The sequence below is a fragment of the Lactuca virosa genome, chromosome 1 (assembly GCF_052849685.1).
Source record: "Lactuca virosa cultivar CGN04683 chromosome 1, Lactuca_virosa_CGN04683_v6, whole genome shotgun sequence".
Lineage (NCBI taxonomy): Eukaryota > Viridiplantae > Streptophyta > Magnoliopsida > Asterales > Asteraceae > Lactuca > Lactuca virosa.
Window position 1 is genome coordinate 261,961,720 of NC_136426.1, and position 16,282 is coordinate 261,978,001.

The 16,282-nt window shown below is 47.8% G+C and overlaps 47 non-coding genes across 47 annotated transcripts; all 47 read left to right on the plus strand.

The window, feature by feature from the left end:
* Window positions 1-60: 60 nt before the first annotated feature.
* On the plus strand, window positions 61-179 carry LOC145147590 (5S ribosomal RNA). Its single transcript, XR_013728489.1, has one exon. It is a non-coding gene; the product is annotated as a 5S ribosomal RNA (ribosomal RNA).
* A 229-nt stretch (window positions 180-408) lies between these two features.
* Window positions 409-527, plus strand: LOC145155395 (5S ribosomal RNA). Its single transcript, XR_013735838.1, has one exon. It is a non-coding gene; the product is annotated as a 5S ribosomal RNA (ribosomal RNA).
* Window positions 528-758: 231 nt separating this feature from the next.
* Window positions 759-877, plus strand: LOC145147723 (5S ribosomal RNA). The gene has a single exon (XR_013728617.1). It is a non-coding gene; the product is annotated as a 5S ribosomal RNA (ribosomal RNA).
* A 230-nt stretch (window positions 878-1,107) lies between these two features.
* On the plus strand, window positions 1,108-1,226 carry LOC145145151 (5S ribosomal RNA). The gene has a single exon (XR_013726139.1). It is a non-coding gene; the product is annotated as a 5S ribosomal RNA (ribosomal RNA).
* Window positions 1,227-1,456: 230 nt separating this feature from the next.
* Window positions 1,457-1,575, plus strand: LOC145152477 (5S ribosomal RNA). Its single transcript, XR_013733002.1, has one exon. It is a non-coding gene; the product is annotated as a 5S ribosomal RNA (ribosomal RNA).
* Window positions 1,576-1,794: 219 nt separating this feature from the next.
* LOC145147558 (5S ribosomal RNA) lies at window positions 1,795-1,913 on the plus strand. Its single transcript, XR_013728457.1, has one exon. It is a non-coding gene; the product is annotated as a 5S ribosomal RNA (ribosomal RNA).
* A 231-nt stretch (window positions 1,914-2,144) lies between these two features.
* Window positions 2,145-2,263, plus strand: LOC145153395 (5S ribosomal RNA). Its single transcript, XR_013733906.1, has one exon. It is a non-coding gene; the product is annotated as a 5S ribosomal RNA (ribosomal RNA).
* Window positions 2,264-2,490: 227 nt separating this feature from the next.
* On the plus strand, window positions 2,491-2,609 carry LOC145145607 (5S ribosomal RNA). The gene has a single exon (XR_013726571.1). It is a non-coding gene; the product is annotated as a 5S ribosomal RNA (ribosomal RNA).
* Window positions 2,610-2,839: 230 nt separating this feature from the next.
* LOC145155027 (5S ribosomal RNA) lies at window positions 2,840-2,958 on the plus strand. Its single transcript, XR_013735489.1, has one exon. It is a non-coding gene; the product is annotated as a 5S ribosomal RNA (ribosomal RNA).
* A 229-nt stretch (window positions 2,959-3,187) lies between these two features.
* LOC145155407 (5S ribosomal RNA) lies at window positions 3,188-3,306 on the plus strand. Its single transcript, XR_013735849.1, has one exon. It is a non-coding gene; the product is annotated as a 5S ribosomal RNA (ribosomal RNA).
* Window positions 3,307-3,525: 219 nt separating this feature from the next.
* Window positions 3,526-3,644, plus strand: LOC145137663 (5S ribosomal RNA). The gene has a single exon (XR_013721167.1). It is a non-coding gene; the product is annotated as a 5S ribosomal RNA (ribosomal RNA).
* Window positions 3,645-3,869: 225 nt separating this feature from the next.
* Window positions 3,870-3,988, plus strand: LOC145145608 (5S ribosomal RNA). The gene has a single exon (XR_013726572.1). It is a non-coding gene; the product is annotated as a 5S ribosomal RNA (ribosomal RNA).
* A 230-nt stretch (window positions 3,989-4,218) lies between these two features.
* On the plus strand, window positions 4,219-4,337 carry LOC145155418 (5S ribosomal RNA). Its single transcript, XR_013735860.1, has one exon. It is a non-coding gene; the product is annotated as a 5S ribosomal RNA (ribosomal RNA).
* Window positions 4,338-4,556: 219 nt separating this feature from the next.
* LOC145137672 (5S ribosomal RNA) lies at window positions 4,557-4,675 on the plus strand. Its single transcript, XR_013721168.1, has one exon. It is a non-coding gene; the product is annotated as a 5S ribosomal RNA (ribosomal RNA).
* A 225-nt stretch (window positions 4,676-4,900) lies between these two features.
* Window positions 4,901-5,019, plus strand: LOC145145610 (5S ribosomal RNA). The gene has a single exon (XR_013726574.1). It is a non-coding gene; the product is annotated as a 5S ribosomal RNA (ribosomal RNA).
* A 229-nt stretch (window positions 5,020-5,248) lies between these two features.
* LOC145145611 (5S ribosomal RNA) lies at window positions 5,249-5,367 on the plus strand. The gene has a single exon (XR_013726575.1). It is a non-coding gene; the product is annotated as a 5S ribosomal RNA (ribosomal RNA).
* Window positions 5,368-5,592: 225 nt separating this feature from the next.
* On the plus strand, window positions 5,593-5,711 carry LOC145145612 (5S ribosomal RNA). The gene has a single exon (XR_013726576.1). It is a non-coding gene; the product is annotated as a 5S ribosomal RNA (ribosomal RNA).
* Window positions 5,712-5,942: 231 nt separating this feature from the next.
* LOC145145613 (5S ribosomal RNA) lies at window positions 5,943-6,061 on the plus strand. Its single transcript, XR_013726577.1, has one exon. It is a non-coding gene; the product is annotated as a 5S ribosomal RNA (ribosomal RNA).
* A 228-nt stretch (window positions 6,062-6,289) lies between these two features.
* Window positions 6,290-6,408, plus strand: LOC145153396 (5S ribosomal RNA). The gene has a single exon (XR_013733907.1). It is a non-coding gene; the product is annotated as a 5S ribosomal RNA (ribosomal RNA).
* Window positions 6,409-6,638: 230 nt separating this feature from the next.
* Window positions 6,639-6,757, plus strand: LOC145145614 (5S ribosomal RNA). Its single transcript, XR_013726578.1, has one exon. It is a non-coding gene; the product is annotated as a 5S ribosomal RNA (ribosomal RNA).
* A 228-nt stretch (window positions 6,758-6,985) lies between these two features.
* LOC145135667 (5S ribosomal RNA) lies at window positions 6,986-7,104 on the plus strand. Its single transcript, XR_013719952.1, has one exon. It is a non-coding gene; the product is annotated as a 5S ribosomal RNA (ribosomal RNA).
* Window positions 7,105-7,334: 230 nt separating this feature from the next.
* On the plus strand, window positions 7,335-7,453 carry LOC145155430 (5S ribosomal RNA). The gene has a single exon (XR_013735871.1). It is a non-coding gene; the product is annotated as a 5S ribosomal RNA (ribosomal RNA).
* A 231-nt stretch (window positions 7,454-7,684) lies between these two features.
* Window positions 7,685-7,803, plus strand: LOC145145152 (5S ribosomal RNA). Its single transcript, XR_013726140.1, has one exon. It is a non-coding gene; the product is annotated as a 5S ribosomal RNA (ribosomal RNA).
* Window positions 7,804-8,033: 230 nt separating this feature from the next.
* Window positions 8,034-8,152, plus strand: LOC145144131 (5S ribosomal RNA). Its single transcript, XR_013725148.1, has one exon. It is a non-coding gene; the product is annotated as a 5S ribosomal RNA (ribosomal RNA).
* Window positions 8,153-8,372: 220 nt separating this feature from the next.
* LOC145147559 (5S ribosomal RNA) lies at window positions 8,373-8,491 on the plus strand. Its single transcript, XR_013728458.1, has one exon. It is a non-coding gene; the product is annotated as a 5S ribosomal RNA (ribosomal RNA).
* A 232-nt stretch (window positions 8,492-8,723) lies between these two features.
* Window positions 8,724-8,842, plus strand: LOC145153397 (5S ribosomal RNA). Its single transcript, XR_013733908.1, has one exon. It is a non-coding gene; the product is annotated as a 5S ribosomal RNA (ribosomal RNA).
* A 225-nt stretch (window positions 8,843-9,067) lies between these two features.
* LOC145145616 (5S ribosomal RNA) lies at window positions 9,068-9,186 on the plus strand. Its single transcript, XR_013726580.1, has one exon. It is a non-coding gene; the product is annotated as a 5S ribosomal RNA (ribosomal RNA).
* A 227-nt stretch (window positions 9,187-9,413) lies between these two features.
* On the plus strand, window positions 9,414-9,532 carry LOC145146348 (5S ribosomal RNA). Its single transcript, XR_013727296.1, has one exon. It is a non-coding gene; the product is annotated as a 5S ribosomal RNA (ribosomal RNA).
* A 230-nt stretch (window positions 9,533-9,762) lies between these two features.
* Window positions 9,763-9,881, plus strand: LOC145155090 (5S ribosomal RNA). The gene has a single exon (XR_013735549.1). It is a non-coding gene; the product is annotated as a 5S ribosomal RNA (ribosomal RNA).
* A 219-nt stretch (window positions 9,882-10,100) lies between these two features.
* Window positions 10,101-10,219, plus strand: LOC145147560 (5S ribosomal RNA). Its single transcript, XR_013728459.1, has one exon. It is a non-coding gene; the product is annotated as a 5S ribosomal RNA (ribosomal RNA).
* Window positions 10,220-10,444: 225 nt separating this feature from the next.
* Window positions 10,445-10,563, plus strand: LOC145153398 (5S ribosomal RNA). Its single transcript, XR_013733909.1, has one exon. It is a non-coding gene; the product is annotated as a 5S ribosomal RNA (ribosomal RNA).
* A 227-nt stretch (window positions 10,564-10,790) lies between these two features.
* Window positions 10,791-10,909, plus strand: LOC145145617 (5S ribosomal RNA). The gene has a single exon (XR_013726581.1). It is a non-coding gene; the product is annotated as a 5S ribosomal RNA (ribosomal RNA).
* A 227-nt stretch (window positions 10,910-11,136) lies between these two features.
* LOC145145882 (5S ribosomal RNA) lies at window positions 11,137-11,255 on the plus strand. Its single transcript, XR_013726834.1, has one exon. It is a non-coding gene; the product is annotated as a 5S ribosomal RNA (ribosomal RNA).
* A 232-nt stretch (window positions 11,256-11,487) lies between these two features.
* LOC145143565 (5S ribosomal RNA) lies at window positions 11,488-11,606 on the plus strand. Its single transcript, XR_013724596.1, has one exon. It is a non-coding gene; the product is annotated as a 5S ribosomal RNA (ribosomal RNA).
* A 219-nt stretch (window positions 11,607-11,825) lies between these two features.
* On the plus strand, window positions 11,826-11,944 carry LOC145147561 (5S ribosomal RNA). Its single transcript, XR_013728460.1, has one exon. It is a non-coding gene; the product is annotated as a 5S ribosomal RNA (ribosomal RNA).
* A 225-nt stretch (window positions 11,945-12,169) lies between these two features.
* LOC145153400 (5S ribosomal RNA) lies at window positions 12,170-12,288 on the plus strand. The gene has a single exon (XR_013733911.1). It is a non-coding gene; the product is annotated as a 5S ribosomal RNA (ribosomal RNA).
* Window positions 12,289-12,515: 227 nt separating this feature from the next.
* On the plus strand, window positions 12,516-12,634 carry LOC145145618 (5S ribosomal RNA). Its single transcript, XR_013726582.1, has one exon. It is a non-coding gene; the product is annotated as a 5S ribosomal RNA (ribosomal RNA).
* A 229-nt stretch (window positions 12,635-12,863) lies between these two features.
* LOC145155442 (5S ribosomal RNA) lies at window positions 12,864-12,982 on the plus strand. Its single transcript, XR_013735882.1, has one exon. It is a non-coding gene; the product is annotated as a 5S ribosomal RNA (ribosomal RNA).
* Window positions 12,983-13,212: 230 nt separating this feature from the next.
* LOC145147539 (5S ribosomal RNA) lies at window positions 13,213-13,331 on the plus strand. Its single transcript, XR_013728438.1, has one exon. It is a non-coding gene; the product is annotated as a 5S ribosomal RNA (ribosomal RNA).
* Window positions 13,332-13,561: 230 nt separating this feature from the next.
* Window positions 13,562-13,680, plus strand: LOC145155454 (5S ribosomal RNA). Its single transcript, XR_013735893.1, has one exon. It is a non-coding gene; the product is annotated as a 5S ribosomal RNA (ribosomal RNA).
* A 218-nt stretch (window positions 13,681-13,898) lies between these two features.
* On the plus strand, window positions 13,899-14,017 carry LOC145155870 (5S ribosomal RNA). The gene has a single exon (XR_013736298.1). It is a non-coding gene; the product is annotated as a 5S ribosomal RNA (ribosomal RNA).
* Window positions 14,018-14,243: 226 nt separating this feature from the next.
* On the plus strand, window positions 14,244-14,362 carry LOC145155465 (5S ribosomal RNA). The gene has a single exon (XR_013735904.1). It is a non-coding gene; the product is annotated as a 5S ribosomal RNA (ribosomal RNA).
* Window positions 14,363-14,588: 226 nt separating this feature from the next.
* On the plus strand, window positions 14,589-14,707 carry LOC145147796 (5S ribosomal RNA). Its single transcript, XR_013728685.1, has one exon. It is a non-coding gene; the product is annotated as a 5S ribosomal RNA (ribosomal RNA).
* Window positions 14,708-14,933: 226 nt separating this feature from the next.
* On the plus strand, window positions 14,934-15,052 carry LOC145149231 (5S ribosomal RNA). Its single transcript, XR_013730083.1, has one exon. It is a non-coding gene; the product is annotated as a 5S ribosomal RNA (ribosomal RNA).
* A 231-nt stretch (window positions 15,053-15,283) lies between these two features.
* On the plus strand, window positions 15,284-15,402 carry LOC145145106 (5S ribosomal RNA). The gene has a single exon (XR_013726096.1). It is a non-coding gene; the product is annotated as a 5S ribosomal RNA (ribosomal RNA).
* A 220-nt stretch (window positions 15,403-15,622) lies between these two features.
* On the plus strand, window positions 15,623-15,741 carry LOC145147562 (5S ribosomal RNA). The gene has a single exon (XR_013728461.1). It is a non-coding gene; the product is annotated as a 5S ribosomal RNA (ribosomal RNA).
* Window positions 15,742-15,970: 229 nt separating this feature from the next.
* LOC145152805 (5S ribosomal RNA) lies at window positions 15,971-16,089 on the plus strand. Its single transcript, XR_013733330.1, has one exon. It is a non-coding gene; the product is annotated as a 5S ribosomal RNA (ribosomal RNA).
* Window positions 16,090-16,282: the final 193 nt, after the last annotated feature.

A 16,282-nucleotide genomic window follows, 5' to 3' on the forward strand; every position in this document is an offset into this window, starting at 1 on the left:
AAAACAAAGGAGGTTCTGTGTCTTTTAAGACATACAAGCAATAAGCATGGACAGTATTTCGGGTGCGATCATACCAGCACTAATGCACCGGATCCCATCAGAACTCCGCAGTTAAGCGTGCGTGGGAGAGAGTAGTACTAGGATGGGTGACCCCATGGGAAGTCCTCGTGTTGCACCCCCCTTTTTCGTTGTCCGTTTGCGTTTTTTTAGATTTTACGTGCAGTTTTTTTTTGTTTTTTTTTCTTTCTTGCTATTTCTATGCTCGGGTGGCCTCCGCTTCATGGTTGATGGTCTTCGTATTTTTGGAACGGAGCTGATCGGTCACGTGGGTCCCACGCCTCGCGTACAAAAACAAAGGAGGTTCTGCGTCTTTTAAGACATACAAGCAATAAGCATGGATAGTATTTCGGGTGCGATCATACCAGCACTAATGCACCGGATCCCATCAGAACTCCGCAGTTAAGCGTGCTTGGGCGAGAGTAGTACTAGGATGGGTGACCCCCTGGGAAGTCCTCGTGTTGCACCCCACCTTTTTCGTTGTCCGTTTGCGTTTTTTTAGATTTTACGTGCGGTTTTTTTTTGTTTTTTTTTTCTTTCTTGCTATTTCTATGCTCGGGTGGCCTTCGTTTCATGGTTCATGGTCTTCGTATTTTTGGAACGGAGCCGATCGGTCACGTGGGTCCCACGCCTCGCGTACGAAAACAAAGGAGGTTCTGCGTCTTTTAAGACATACAAGCAATAAGCATGGATAGTATTTCGGGTGCGATCATAGCAGCACTAATGCAACGGATCCCATCAGAACTCCGCAGTTAAGCGTGCTTGGGCGAGAGTAGTACTAGGATGGGTGACCCCCTGGGAAGTCCTCGTGTTGCACCCCCCTTTTTCGTTGCGCGTTTGCGTTTTTTTAGATTTTACGTGCAATTTTTTTTTGTTTTTTTTTTCTTTCTTGCTATTTCTATGCTCGGGTGGCCTTCGTTTCATGGTTCATGGTGTTCGTATTTTTGGAACGGAGCCGATCGGTCACGTGGGTCCCACGCCTCGCGTACGAAAACAAAGGAGGTTTTGCGTCTTTTAAGACATACAAGCAATAAGCATGGATAGTAATTCGGGTGCGATCATACCAGCACTAATGCACCGGATCGCATCAGAACTCCGCAGTTAAGCGTGCTTGGGCGAGAGTAGTACTAGGATGGGTGACCCCGTGGGAAGTCCTTGTGTTGCACCCCCCTTTTTCGTTGTCCGTTTGCGTTTTTTTAGATTTTACGTGCGGTTTTTTTTTTGTTTTTTTTTCTTTCTTGCTATTTCTATGCTCGGGTGGCCTCCGCTTCATGGTTGATGGTCTTCGTATTTTTGGAACGGAGCCGATCGGTCACGTGCGTCCCACGCCTCGCGTACGAAAACAAACGAGGTTCTGTGTCTTTTAAGACATAAAAGCAATAAGCATGGATAGTATTTCGGGTGCGATCATACCAGCACTAATACACCGGATCCCATCAGAACTCCGCAGTTAAGCGTGCTTGGGCGAGAGTAGTACTAGGATGGGTGACCCCCTGGGAAGTCCTCGTGTTGCACCCCCCTTTTTCGTTGTCCGTTTGCGTTTTTTTAGATTTCACGTGCGGTTTTTTTTTCTTTCTTGCTATTTCTATGCTCGGGTGGCCTCCGCTTCATGGTTGAAGGTTTTCGTATTTTTGGAACGGAGCCGATCGGTCACGTGGGTCCCACGCCTCGCGTACGAAAACAAAGGAGGTTCTGCGTCTTTTAAGACATAAAAGCAATAAGCATGGATAGTATTTCGGGTGCTATCATACCAGCACTAATGCACCGGATCCCATCAGAACTCCGCAGTTAAGCGTGCTTGGGCGAGAGTAGTACTAGGATGTGTGACCCCCTGGGAAGTCCTCGTGTTGCACCCCCCCCCCCCCTTTTTCGTTGCCCGTTTGCGTTTTTTTAGATTTTACGTGCGGTTTTTTTTTGTTTTCTTTCTTGCTATTTCTATGCTCGGGTGGCCACCGCTTCATGGTTGATGGTTTTTGTATTTTTGGAACGGAGCCGATCGGTCACGTGGGTCCCACGTCTCGCGTACGAAAACAAAGGAGGTTCTGCGTCTTTTAAGACATAAAAGCAATAAGCATGGATAGTATTTCGGGTGCGATCATACCAGCACTAATGCACCGGATCCCATCAGAACTCCGCAGTTAAGCGTGCTTGGGCGAGAGTAGTACTAGGATGGGTGACCCCTTGGGAAGTCCTCGTGTTGCACCCCCCCCCTTTTTCGTTGTCCGTTTGCGTTTTTTTAGATTTTACGTGCGGTTTTTTTTTGTTTTTTTTCTTGCTATTTCTATGCTCGGGTGGCCTCCGTTTCATGGTTCATGGTCTTCGTATTTTTGGAACGGAGCCGATCGGTCACGTGGGTCCCACGCCTCGCGTACGAAAACAAAGGAGGTTCTGCGTCTTTTAAGACATAAAAGCAATAAGCATGGATAGTATTTCGGGTGCGATCATACCAGCACTAATGCACCGGATCCCATCAGAACTCCGCAGTTAAGCGTGCTTGGGAGAGAGTAGTACTAGGATGGGTGACCCCATGGGAAGTCCTCGTGTTGCACCCCCCTTTTTCGTTATCCGTTTGCGTTTTTTTAGATTTTACGTGCGGTTTTTTTTTTGTTTTTTTTTCTTTCTTGCTATTTCTATGCTCGGGTGGCCTCCGCTTCATGGTTGATGGTCTTCGTATTTTTGGAACGGAGCTGATCGGTCACGTGGGTCCCACGCCTCGCGTACGAAAACAAAGGAGGTTCTGCGTCTTTTAAGACATACAAGCAATAAGCATGGATAGTATTTCGGGTGCGATCATACCAGCATTAATGCACCGGATCCCATCAGAACTCCGCAGTTAAGCGTGCTCGGGCGAGAGTAGTACTAGGATGGGTGACCCCCTGGGAAGTCCTCGTGTTGCACCCCCCTTTTTCGTTGTCCGTTTGCGTATTTTTAGATTTTACGTGCGGTTTTTTTTTGTTTTTTTTTCTTTCTTGCTATTTCTATGCTCGGGTGGCCTTCGTTTCATGGTTCATGGTCTTCGTATTTTTGGAACGGAGCCGATCGGTCACGTGGGTCCCACGCCTCGCGTACGAAAACAAAGGAGGTTCTGCGTCTTTTAAGACATACAAGCAATAAGCATGGATAGTATTTCGGGTGCGATCATACCAGCACTAATGCACCGGATCCCATCAGAACTCCGCAGTTAAGCGTGCTTGGGCGAGAGTAGTACTAGGATGGGTGACCCCCTGGGAAGTCCTCGTGTTGCACCCCCCTTTTTCGTTGCGCGTTTGCGTTTTTTTAGATTTTACGTGCAGTTTTTTTTTGTTTCTTGCTATTTCTATGCTCGGGTGGCCTCCGCTTCATGGTTGAAGGTTTTCGTATTTTTGGAACGGAGCCGATCGGTCACGTGGGTCCCACGCCTCGCGTACGAAAACAAAGGAGGTTCTGCGTCTTTTAAGACATAAAAGCAATAAGCATGGATAGTATTTCGGGTGCTATCATACCAGCACTAATGCACCGGATCCCATCAGAACTCCGCAGTTAAGCGTGCTTGGGCGAGAGTAGTACTAGGATGGGTGACCCCATGGGAAGTCCTCGTGTTGCACCCCCCTTTTTCGTTGTCCGTTTGCGTTTTTTTAGATTTTACGTGCGGTTTTTTTTTGTTTTTTTTTCTTGCTATTTCTATCCTCGGGTGGCCTCCGTTTCATGGTTCATGGTCTTCGTATTTTTGGAACGGAGCCGATCGGTCACGTGGGTCCCACGCCTCGCGTACGAAAACAAAGGAGGTTCTGTGTCTTTTAAGACATACAAGCAATAAGCATGGACAGTATTTCGGGTGCGATCATACCAGCACTAATGCACCGGATCCCATCAGAACTCCGCAGTTAAGCGTGCTTGGGAGAGAGTAGTACTAGGATGGGTGACCCCATGGGAAGTCCTCGTGTTGCACCCCCCTTTTTCGTTGTCCGTTTGCGTTTTTTTAGATTTTATGTGCGGTTTTTTTTTGTTTTTTTTTTCTTTCTTGCTATTTCTATGCTCGGGTGGCCTCCGTTTCATGGTTCATGGTCTTCGTATTTTTGGAACGGAGCCGATCGGTCACGTGGGTCCCACGCCTCGCGTACGAAAACAAAGGAGGTTCTGTGTCTTTTAAGACATACAAGCAATAAGCATGGACAGTATTTCGGGTGCGATCATACCAGCACTAATGCACCGGATCCCATCAGAACTCCGCAGTTAAGCGTGCTTGGGCGAGAGTAGTACTAGGATGGGTGACCCCCTGGGAAGTCCTCGTGTTGCACCCCCCTTTTTCGTTGCGCGTTTGCGTTTTTTTAGATTTTACGTGCAGTTTTTTTTTGTTTCTTGCTATTTCTATGCTCGGGTGGCCTCCGCTTCATGGTTGAAGGTTTTCGTATTTTTGGAACGGAGCCGATCGGTCACGTGGGTCCCACGCCTCGCGTACGAAAACAAAGGAGGTTCTGCGTCTTTTAAGACATAAAAGCAATAAGCATGGATAGTATTTCGGGTGCTATCATACCAGCACTAATGCACCGGATCCCATCAGAACTCCGCAGTTAAGCGTGCTTGGGCGAGAGTAGTACTAGGATGGGTGACCCCATGGGAAGTCCTCGTGTTGCACCCCCCTTTTTCGTTATCCGTTTGCGTTTTTTTAGATTTTACGTGCGGTTTTTTTTTGTTTTTTTTTCTTGCTATTTCTATCCTCGGGTGGCCTCCGTTTCATGGTTCATGGTCTTCGTATTTTTGGAACGGAGCCGATCGGTCACGTGGGTCCCACGCCTCGCGTACGAAAACAAAGGAGGTTCTGTGTCTTTTAAGACATACAAGCAATAAGCATGGACAGTATTTCGGGTGCGATCATACCAGCACTAATGCACCGGATCCCATCAGAACTCCGCAGTTAAGCGTGCTTGGGAGAGAGTAGTACTAGGATGGGTGACCCCATGGGAAGTCCTCGTGTTGCACCCCCCTTTTTCGTTGTCCGTTTGCGTTTTTTTAGATTTTACGTGCGGTTTTTTTTTGTTTTTTTTTCTTTCTTGCTATTTCTATGCTCGGGTGGCCTCCGTTTCATGGTTCATGGTCTTCGTATTTTTGGAACGGAGCCGATCGGTCACGTGGGTCCCACGCCTCGCGTACGAAAACAAAGGAGGTTCTGTGTCTTTTAAGACATACAAGCAATAAGCATGGACAGTATTTCGGGTGCGATCATACCAGCACTAATGCACCGGATCCCATCAGAACTCCGCAGTTAAGCGTGCTTGGGAGAGAGTAGTACTAGGATGGGTGACCCCATGGGAAGTCCTCGTGTTGCACCCCCCTTTTTCATTGTACGTTTGCGTTTTTTTAGATTTTACGTGCGGTTTTTTTTTGTTTTTTTTTCTTGCTATTTCTATGCTCGGGTGGCCTCCGTTTCATGGTTCATGGTCTTCGTATTTTTGGAACGGAGCCGATCGGTCACGTGGGTCCCACGCCTCGCGTACGAAAACAAAGGAGGTTCTGTGTCTTTTAAGACATACAAGCAATAAGCATGGACAGTATTTCGGGTGCGATCATACCAGCACTAATGCACCGGATCCCATCAGAACTCCGCAGTTAAGCGTGCTTGGGAGAGAGTAGTACTAGGATGGGTGACCCCATGGGAAGTCCTCGTGTTGCACCCCCCTTTTTCGTTGTCCGTTTGCGTTTTTTTAGATTTTACGTGCGGTTTTTTTTTGTTTTTTTTTTTCTTTCTTGCTATTTCTATGCTCGGGTGGCCTCCGTTTCATGGTTCATGGTCTTCGTATTTTTGGAACGGAGCCGATCGGTCACGTGGGTCCCACGCCTCGCGTACGAAAACAAAGGAGGTTCTGTGTCTTTTAAGACATACAAGCAATAAGCATGGACAGTATTTCGGGTGCGATCATACCAGCACTAATGCACCGGATCCCATCAGAACTCCGCAGTTAAGCGTGCTTGGGAGAGAGTAGTACTAGGATGGGTGACCCCATGGGAAGTCCTCGTGTTGCACCCCCCTTTTTCGTTGTCCGTTTGCGTTTTTTTAGATTTTACGTGCGGTTTTTTTGTTTTTTTTTTCTTTCTTGCTATTTCTATGCTCGGGTGGCCACCGCTTCATGGTTGATGGTTTTCGTATTTTTGGAACGGAGCCGATCGGTCACGTGGGTCCCACGTCTCGCGTACGAAAACAAAGGAGGTTCTGCTTCTTTTAAGACATAAAAGCAATAAGCATGGATAGTATTTCGGGTGCGATCATACCAGCACTAATGCACCGGATCCCATCAGAACTCCGCAGTTAAGCGTGCTTGGGCGAGAGTAGTACTAGGATGGGTGACCCCTTGGGAAGTCCTCGTGTTGCACCCCCCCCCCCTTTTTCGTTGTCCGTTTGCGTTTTTTTAGATTTTACGTGCGTTTTCTTTTTGTTTTTTTTTCTTGCTATTTCTATGCTCGGGTGGCCTCCGTTTCATGGTTCATGGTCTTCGTATTATTGGAACGGAGCCGATCGGTCACGTGGGTCCCACGCCTCGCGTACGAAAACAAAGGAGGTTCTGTGTCTTTTAAGACATACAAGCAATAAGCATGGACAGTATTTCGGGTGCGATCATACCAGCACTAATGCACCGGATCCCATCAGAACTCCGCAGTTAAGCGTGCTTGGGAGAGAGTAGTACTAGGATGGGTGACCCCATGGGAAGTCCTCGTGTTGCACCCCCCTTTTTCGTTGTCCGTTTGCGTTTTTTTAGATTTTACGTGCGGTTTTTTTTTGTTTTTTTTCTTTCTTGCTATTTCTATGCTCGGGTGGCCTCCGCTTCATGGTTGATGGTCTTCGTATTTTTGGAACGGAGCTGATCGGTCACGTGGGTCCCACGCCTCGCGTACGAAAACAAAGGAGGTTCTGCGTCTTTTAAGACATACAAGCAATAAGCATGGATAGTATTTCGGGTGCGATCATACCAGCACTAATGCACCGGATCCCATCAGAACTCCGCAGTTAAGCGCGCTTGGGCGAGAGTAGTACTAGGATGGGTGACCCCCTGGGAAGTCCTCGTGTTGCACCCCCCTTTTTCGTTGTCCGTTTGCGTTTTTTTAGATTTTACGTGCGGTTTTTTTTTGTTTTTTTTTTCTTTCTTGCTATTTCTATGCTCGGGTGGCCTTCGTTTCATGGTTCATGGTCTTCGTATTTTTGGAACGGAGCCGATCGGTCACGTGGGTCCCACGCCTCGCGTACGAAAACAAAGGAGGTTCTGCGTCTTTTAAGACATACAAGCAATAAGCATGGATAGTATTTCGGGTGCGATCATACCAGCACTAATGCACCGGATCCCATCAGAACTCCGCAGTTAAGCGTGCTTGGGCGAGAGTAGTACTAGGATGGGTGACCCCCTGGGAAGTCCTCGTGTTGCACCCCCCTTTTTCGTTGCGCGTTTGCGTTTTTTTAGATTTTACGTGCAGTTTTTTTTTGTTTTTTTTTTTCTTTCTTGCTATTTCTATGCTCGGGTGGCCTCCGTTTCATGGTTCATGGTGTTCGTATTTTTGGAACGGAGCCGATCGGTCACGTGGGTCCCACGCCTCGCGTACGAAAACAAAGGAGGTTCTGCGTCTTTAAAGACATACAAGCAATAAGCATGGATAGTATTTCGGGTGCGATCATACCAGCACTAATGCACCGGATCGCATCAGAACTCCGCAGTTAAGCGTGCTTGGGCGAGAGTAGTACTAGGATGGGTGACCCCGTGGGAAGTCCTTGTGTTGCACCCCCCTTTTTCGTTGTCCGTTTGCGTTTTTTTAGATTTTACGTGCGGTTTTTTTTTTGTTTTTTTTTCTTTCTTGCTATTTCTATGCTCGGGTGGCCTCCGCTTCATGGTTGATGGTTTTCGTATTTTTGGAACGGAGCCGATCGGTCACGTGGGTCCCACGCCTCGCGTACGAAAACAAAGGAGGTTCTGCGTCTTTTAAGACATAAAAGCAATAAGCATGGATAGTATTTCGGGTGCGATCATACCAGCACTAATGCACCGGATCCCATCAGAACTCCGCAGTTAAGCGTGCTTTGGCGAGAGTAGTACTAGGATGGGTGACCCCCTGGGAAGTCCTCGTGTTGCACCCCCCTTTTTCGTTGTCCGTTTGCGTTTTTTTAGATTTCACGTGCGGTTTTTTTTTTCTTTCTTGCTATTTCTATGCTCGGGTGGCCTCCGCTTCATGGTTGAAGGTTTTCGTATTTTTGGAACGGAGCCGATCGGTCACGTGGGTCCCACGCCTCGCGTACGAAAACAAAGGAGGTTCTGCGTCTTTTAAGACATAAAAGCAATAAGCATGGATAGTATTTCGGGTGCTATCATACCAGCACTAATGCACCGGATCCCATCAGAACTCCGCAGTTAAGCGTGCTTGGGCGAGAGTAGTACTAGGATGTGTGACCCCCTGGGAAGTCCTCGTGTTGCACCCCCCCCCCCCCCTTTTTCGTTGCCCGTTTGTGTTTTTTTAGATTTTACGTGCGGTTTTTTTTTGTTTTCTTTGTTGCTATTTCTATGCTCGGGTGGCCACCGCTTCATGGTTGATGGTTTTTGTATTTTTGGAACGGAGCCGATCGGTCACGTGGGTCCCACGTCTCGCGTACGAAAACAAAGGAGGTTCTGCGTCTTTTAAGACATAAAAGCAATAAGCATGGATAGTATTTCGGGTGCGATCATACCAGCACTAATGCACCGGATCCCATCAGAACTCCGCAGTTAAGCGTGCTTGGGCGAGAGTAGTACTAGGATGGGTGACCCCTTGGGAAGTCCTCGTGTTGCACCCCCCCTTTTTCGTTGTCCGTTTGCGTTTTTTTAGATTTTACGTGCGGTTTTTTTTTGTTTTTTTTCTTGCTATTTCTATGCTCGGGTGGCCTCCGTTTCATGGTTCATGGTCTTCGTATTTTTGGAACGGAGCCGATCGGTCACGTGGGTCCCACGCCTCGCGTACGAAAACAAAGGAGGTTCTGCGTCTTTTAAGACATAAAAGCAATAAGCATGGATAGTATTTCGGGTGCGATCATACCAGCACTAATGCACCGGATCCCATCAGAACTCCGCAGTTAAGCGTGCTTGGGAGAGAGTAGTACTAGGATGGGTGACCCCATGGGAAGTCCTCGTGTTGCACCCCCCTTTTTCGTTGTCCGTTTGCGTTTTTTTAGATTTTACGTGCGGTTTTTTTTGTTTTTTTTCTTTCTTGCTATTTCTATGCTCGGGTGGCCTCCGCTTCATGGTTGATGGTCTTCGTATTTTTGGAACGGAGCTGATCGGTCACGTGGGTCCCACGCCTCGCGTACGAAAACAAAGGAGGTTCTGCGTCTTTTAAGACATACAAGCAATAAGCATGGATAGTATTTCGGGTGCGATCATACCAGCACTAATGCACCGGATCCCATCAGAACTCCGCAGTTAAGCGCGCTTGGGCGAAAGTAGTACTAGGATGGGTGACCCCCTGGGAAGTCCTCGTGTTGCACCCCCCTTTTTCGTTGTCCGTTTGCGTTTTTTTAGATTTTACGTGCGGTTTTTTTTTGTTTTTTTTTTCTTTCTTGCTATTTCTATGCTCGGGTGGCCTTCGTTTCATGGTTCATGGTCTTCGTATTTTTGGAACGGAGCCGATCGGTCACGTGGGTCCCACGCCTCGCGTACGAAAACAAAGGAGGTTCTGCGTCTTTTAAGACATACAAGCAATAAGCATGGATAGTATTTCGGGTGCGATCATACCAGCACTAATGCACCGGATCCCATCAGAACTCTGCAGTTAAGCGTGCTTGGGCGAGAGTAGTACTAGGATGGGTGACCCCCTGGGAAGTCCTCGTGTTGCACCCCCCTTTTTCGTTGCGCGTTTGCGTTTTTTTAGATTTTACGTGCAGTTTTTTTTTGTTTCTTGCTATTTCTATGCTCGGGTGGCCTCCGCTTCATGGTTGAAGGTTTTCGTATTTTTGGAACGGAGCCGATCGGTCACGTGGGTCCCACGCCTCGCGTACGAAAACAAAGGAGGTTCTGCGTCTTTTAAGACATAAAAGCAATAAGCATGGATAGTATTTCGGGTGCTATCATACCAGCACTAATGCACCGGATCCCATCAGAACTCCGCAGTTAAGCGTGCTTGGGCGAGAGTAGTACTAGGATGTGTGACCCCCTGGGAAGTCCTCGTGTTGCACCCCCCCTTTTTCGTTGCCCGTTTGCGTTTTTTTAGATTTTACGTGCGGTTTTTTTTTGTTTTCTTTCTTGCTATTTCTATGCTCGGGTGGCCACCGCTTCATGGTTGATGGTTTTCGTATTTTTGGAACGGAGCCGATCGGTCACGTGGGTCCCACGTCTCGCGTACGAAAACAAAGGAGGTTCTGCTTCTTTTAAGACATAAAAGCAATAAGCATGGATAGTATTTCGGGTGCGATCATACCAGCACTAATGCACCGGATCCCATCAGAACTCCGCAGTTAAGCGTGCTTGGGCGAGAGTAGTACTAGGATGGGTGACCCCTTGGGAAGTCCTCGTGTTGCACCCCCCCCTTTTTCGTTGTCCGTTTACGTTTTTTTAGATTTTACGTGCGTTTTCTTTTTGTTTTTTTTTCTTGCTATTTCTATGCTCGGGTGGCCTCCGTTTCATGGTTCATGGTCTTCGTATTATTGGAACGGAGCCGATCGGTCACGTGGGTCCCACGCCTCGCGTACGAAAACAAAGGAGGTTCTGTGTCTTTTAAGACATACAAGCAATAAGCATGGACAGTATTTCGGGTGCGATCATACCAGCACTAATGCACCGGATCCCATCAGAACTCCGCAGTTAAGCGTGCTTGGGAGAGAGTAGTACTAGGATGGGTGACCCCATGGGAAGTCCTCGTGTTGCACCCCCCTTTTTCGTTGTCCGTTTGCGTTTTTTTAGATTTTACGTGCGGTTTTTTTTGTTTTTTTTCTTTCTTGCTATTTCTATGCTCGGGTGGCCTCCGCTTCATGGTTGATGGTCTTCGTATTTTTGGAACGGAGCTGATCGGTCACGTGGGTCCCACGCCTCGCGTACGAAAACAAAGGAGGTTCTGCGTCTTTTAAGACATACAAGCAATAAGCATGGATAGTATTTCGGGTGCGATCATACCAGCACTAATGCATCGGATCCCATCAGAACTCCGCAGTTAAGCGCGCTTGGGCGAGAGTAGTACTAGGATGGGTGACCCCCTGGGAAGTCCTCGTGTTGCACCCCCCTTTTTCGTTGTCCGTTTGCGTTTTTTTAGATTTTACGTGCGGTTTTGTTTTTGTTTTTTTTTTTCTTTCTTGCTATTTCTATGCTCGGGTGGCCTTCGTTTCATGGTTCATGGTCTTCGTATTTTTGGAACGGAGCCGATCGGTCACGTGGGTCCCACGCCTCGCGTACGAAAACAAAGGAGGTTCTGCGTCTTTTAAGACATACAAGCAATAAGCATGGATAGTATTTCGGGTGCGATCATACCAGCACTAATGCACCGGATCCCATCAGAACTCCGCAGTTAAGCGTGCTTGGGCGAGAGTAGTACTAGGATGGGTGACCCCCTGGGAAGTCCTCATGTTGCACCCCCCTTTTTCGTTGCGCGTTTGCGTTTTTTTAGATTTTACGTGCAGTTTTTTTTTGTTTCTTGCTATTTCTATGCTCGGGTGGCCTCCGCTTCATGGTTGAAGGTTTTCGTATTTTTGGAACGGAGCCGATCGGTCACGTGGGTCCCACGCCTCGCGTACGAAAACAAAGGAGGTTCTGCGTCTTTTAAGACATAAAAGCAATAAGCATGGATAGTATTTCGGGTGCTATCATACCAGCACTAATGCACCGGATCCCATCAGAACTCCGCAGTTAAGCGTGCTTGGGCGAGAGTAGTACTAGGATGTGTGACCCCCTGGGAAGTCCTCGTGTTGCACCCCCCCTTTTTCGTTGCCCGTTTGCGTTTTTTTAGATTTTACGTGCGGTTTTTTTTTGTTTTCTTTCTTGCTATTTCTATGCTCGGGTGGCCACCGCTTCATGGTTGATGGTTTTCGTATTTTTGGAACGGAGCCGATCGGTCACGTGGGTCCCACGTCTCGCGTACGAAAACAAAGGAGGTTCTGCTTCTTTTAAGACATAAAAGCAATAAGCATGGATAGTATTTCGGGTGCGATCATACCAGCACTAATGCACCGGATCCCATCAGAACTCCGCAGTTAAGCGTGCTTGGGCGAGAGTAGTACTAGGATGGGTGACCCCTTGGGAAGTCCTCGTGTTGCACCCCCCCCTTTTTCGTTGTCCGTTTGCGTTTTTTTAGATTTTACGTGCGTTTTTTTTTTGTTTTTTTTTCTTGCTATTTCTATGCTCGGGTGGCCTCCGTTTCATGGTTCATGGTCTTCGTATTTTTGGAACGGAGCCGATCGGTCACGTGGGTCCCACGCCTCGCGTACGAAAACAAAGGAGGTTCTGTGTCTTTTAAGACATACAAGCAATAAGCATGGACAGTATTTCGGGTGCGATCATACCAGCACTAATGCACCGGATCCCATCAGAACTCCGCAGTTAAGCGTGCTTGGGAGAGAGTAGTACTAGGATGGGTGACCCCATGGGAAGTCCTCGTGTTGCACCCCCCTTTTTCGTTGTCCGTTTGCGTTTTTTTAGATTTTACGTGCGGTTTTTTTTTGTTTTTTTTTCTTTCTTGCTATTTCTATGCTCGGGTGGCCTCCGCTTCATGGTTGATGGTCTTTGTATTTTTGGAACGGAGCTGATCGGTCACGTGGGTCCCACGCCTCGCGTACGAAAACAAAGGAGGTTCTGCGTCTTTTAAGACATACAAGCAATAAGCATGGATAGTATTTCGGGTGCGATCATACCAGCACTAATGCACCGGATCCCATCAGAACTCCGCAGTTAAGCGTGCTTGGGCGAGAGTAGTACTAGGATGGGTGACCCCCTGGGAAGTCCTCGTGTTGCACCCCCCTTTTTCGTTGTCCGTTTGCGTTTTTTTAGATTTTACGTGCGGTTTTTTTTTGTTTTTTTTTTCTTTCTTGCTATTTCTATGCTCGGGTGGCCTTCGTTTCATGGTTCATGGTCTTCGTATTTTTGGAACGGAGCCGATCGGTCACGTGGGTCTCACGCCTCGCGTACGAAAACAAAGGAGGTTCTGCGTCTTTTAAGACATACAAGCAATAAGCATGGATAGTATTTCGGGTGCGATCATACCAGCACTAATGCACCGGATCGCATCAGAACTCCGCAGTTAAGCGTGCTTGGGCGAGAGTAGTACTAGGATGGATGACCCCGTGGGAAGTCCTTGTGTTGCACCCCCCTTTTTCGTTGTCCGTTTGCGTTTTTTTAGATTTTACGTGCGGTTTTTTTTTTGTTTTTTTTTCTTTCTTGCTATTTCTATGCTCGGGTGGCCTCCGCTTCATGGTTGATGGTTTTCGTATTTTTGGAACGGAGCCGATCGGTCACGTGGGTCCCACGCCTCGCGTACGAAAACAAAGGAGGTTCTGCGTCTTTTAAGACATAAAAGCAATAAGCATGGATAGTATTTCGGGTGCGATCATACCAGCACTAATGCACCGGATCCCATCAGAACTCCGCAGTTAAGCGTGCTTGGGCGAGAGTAGTACTAGGATGGGTGACCCCCTGGGAAGTCCTCGTGTTGCACCCCCTTTTTCGTTGTCCGTTTGCGTTTTTTTAGATTTCACGTGCGGTTTTTTTTTCTTTCTTGCTATTTCTATGCTCGGGTGGCCTCCGCTTCATGGTTGAAGGTTTTCGTATTTTTGGAACGGAGCCGATCGGTCACGTGGGTCGCACGCCTCGCGTACGAAAACAAAGGAGGTTCTGCGTCTTTTAAGACATAAAAGCAATAAGCATGGATAGTATTTCGGGTGCTATCATACCAGCACTAATGCACCGGATCCCATCAGAACTCCGCAGTTAAGCGTGCTTGGGCGAGAGTAGTACTAGGATGGGTGACCCCCTGGGAAGTCCTCGTGTTGCACCCCCCCCCTTTTTCGTTGCCCGTTTACGTTTTTTTAGATTTTACGTGCGATTTTTTTTGTTTTCTTTCTTGCTATTTCTATGCTCGGGTGGCCACCGCTTCATGGTTGATGGTTTTCGTATTTTTGGAACGGAGCCGATCGGTCACGTGGGTCCCACGTCTCGCGTACGAAAACAAAGGAGGTTCTGCGTCTTTTAAGACATAAAAGCAATAAGCATGGATAGTATTTCGGGTGCGATCATACCAGCACTAATGCACCGGATCCCATCAGAACTCCGCAGTTAAGCGTGCTTGGGCGAGAGTAGTACTAGGATGGGTGACCCCCTGGGAAGTCCTCGTGTTGCACCCCCCCCCTTTTTCGTTGCCCGTTTACGTTTTTTTAGATTTTACGTGCGATTTTTTTTGTTTTCTTTCTTGCTATTTCTATGCTCGGGTGGCCACCGCTTCATGGTTGATGGTTTTCGTATTTTTGGAACGGAGCCGATCGGTCACGTGGGTCCCACGTCTCGCGTACGAAAACAAAGGAGGTTCTGCGTCTTTTAAGACATAAAAGCAATAAGCATGGATAGTATTTCGAGTGCGATCATACCAGCACTAATGCACCGTATCCCATCAGAACTCCGCAGTTAAGCGTGCTAGGGCGAGAGTAGTACTAGGATGGGTGACCCCCTGGGAAGTCCTCGTGTTGCACCCCCCCTTTTTCGTTGTCCGTTTGCGTTTTATTAGATTTTACGTGCGGTTTTTTTTTGTTTTTTTTTCTTGCTATTTCTATGCTCGGGTGGCCTCCGTTTCATGGTTCATGGTCTTCGTATTTTTGGAACGGAGCCGATCGGTCACGTGGGTCCCACGCCTCGCGTACGAAAACAAAGGAGGTTCTGTGTCTTTTAAGACATACAAGCAATAAGCATGGACAATATTTCGGGTGTGATCATAACAGCACTAATGCACCGGATCCCATCAGAACACCGCAGTTAAGCGTGCTTGGGCGAGAGTAGTACTAGGATGGGTGACCCCCTGGGAAGTCCTCGTGTTGCACCCCCCTTTTTCGTTGTCCGTTTGCGTTTTTTTAGATTTTACGTGCGGTTTTTTTTTTGTTTTTTTTTTCTTTTTTGCTATTTCTATGCTCGGGTGGCCTTCGTTTCATGGTTCATGGTCTTCGTATTTTTGGAACGGAGCCGATCGGTCATGTGGGTCCCACGCCTCGCGTACGAAAACAAAGGAGGTTCTGCGTCTTTTAAGACATACAAGCAATAAGCATGGATAGTATTTCGGGTGCGATCATACCAGCACTAACGCACCGGATCCCATCAGAACTCCGCAGTTAAGCGTGCTTGGGCGAGAGTAGTACTAGGATGTGTGACCCCCTGGGAAGTCCTCGTGTTGCACCCCCCTTTTTCGTTGTCCGTTTGCGTTTTTTTTAGATTTCACGTGCTGTTTTTTTTTCTTTCTTGCTATTTCTATGCTCGGGTGGCCTCCGCTTCATGGTTGAAGGTTTTCGTATTTTTGGAACGGAGCCGATCGGTCACGTGGGTCCCACGCCTCGCGTACGAAAACAAAGGAGGTTCTGCGTCTTTTAAGACATAAAAGCAATAAGCATGGATAGTATTTCGGGTGCTATCATACCAGCACTAATGCACCGGATCCCATCAGAACTCCGCAGTTAAGCGTGCTTGGGCGAGAGTAGTACTAGGATGTGTGACCCCCTGGGAAGTCCTCGTGTTGCACCCCCCCCCCCTTTTTCGCTGCCCGTTTGCGTTTTTTTAGATTTTACGTGCGGTTTTTTTTTGTTTTCTTTCTTGCTATTTCTATGCTCGGGTGGCCACCGCTTCATGGTTGATGGTTTTCGTATTTTTGGAACGGAGCCGATCGGTCACGTGGGTCCTACGTCTCGCGTACGAAAACAAAGGAGGTTCTGCGTCTTTTAAGACATAAAAGCAATAAGCATGGATAGTATTTCGGGTGCGATCATACCAGCACTAATGCACCGGATCCCATCAGAACTCCGCAGTTAAGCGTGCTTGGGCGAGAGTAGTACTAGGATGGGTGACCCCATGGGAAGTCCTCGTGTTGCACCCCCCTTTTTCGTTGTCCGTTTGCGTTTTTTTAGATTTCACGTGCGGTTTTTTTTTCTTTCTTGCTATTTCTATGCTCGGGTGGCCTCCGCTTCATGGTTGAAGGTTTTCGTATTTTTGGAACGGAGCCGATCGGTCACGTGGGTCCCACGCCTCGCGTACGAAAACAAAGGAGGTTCTGCGTCTTTTAAGACATA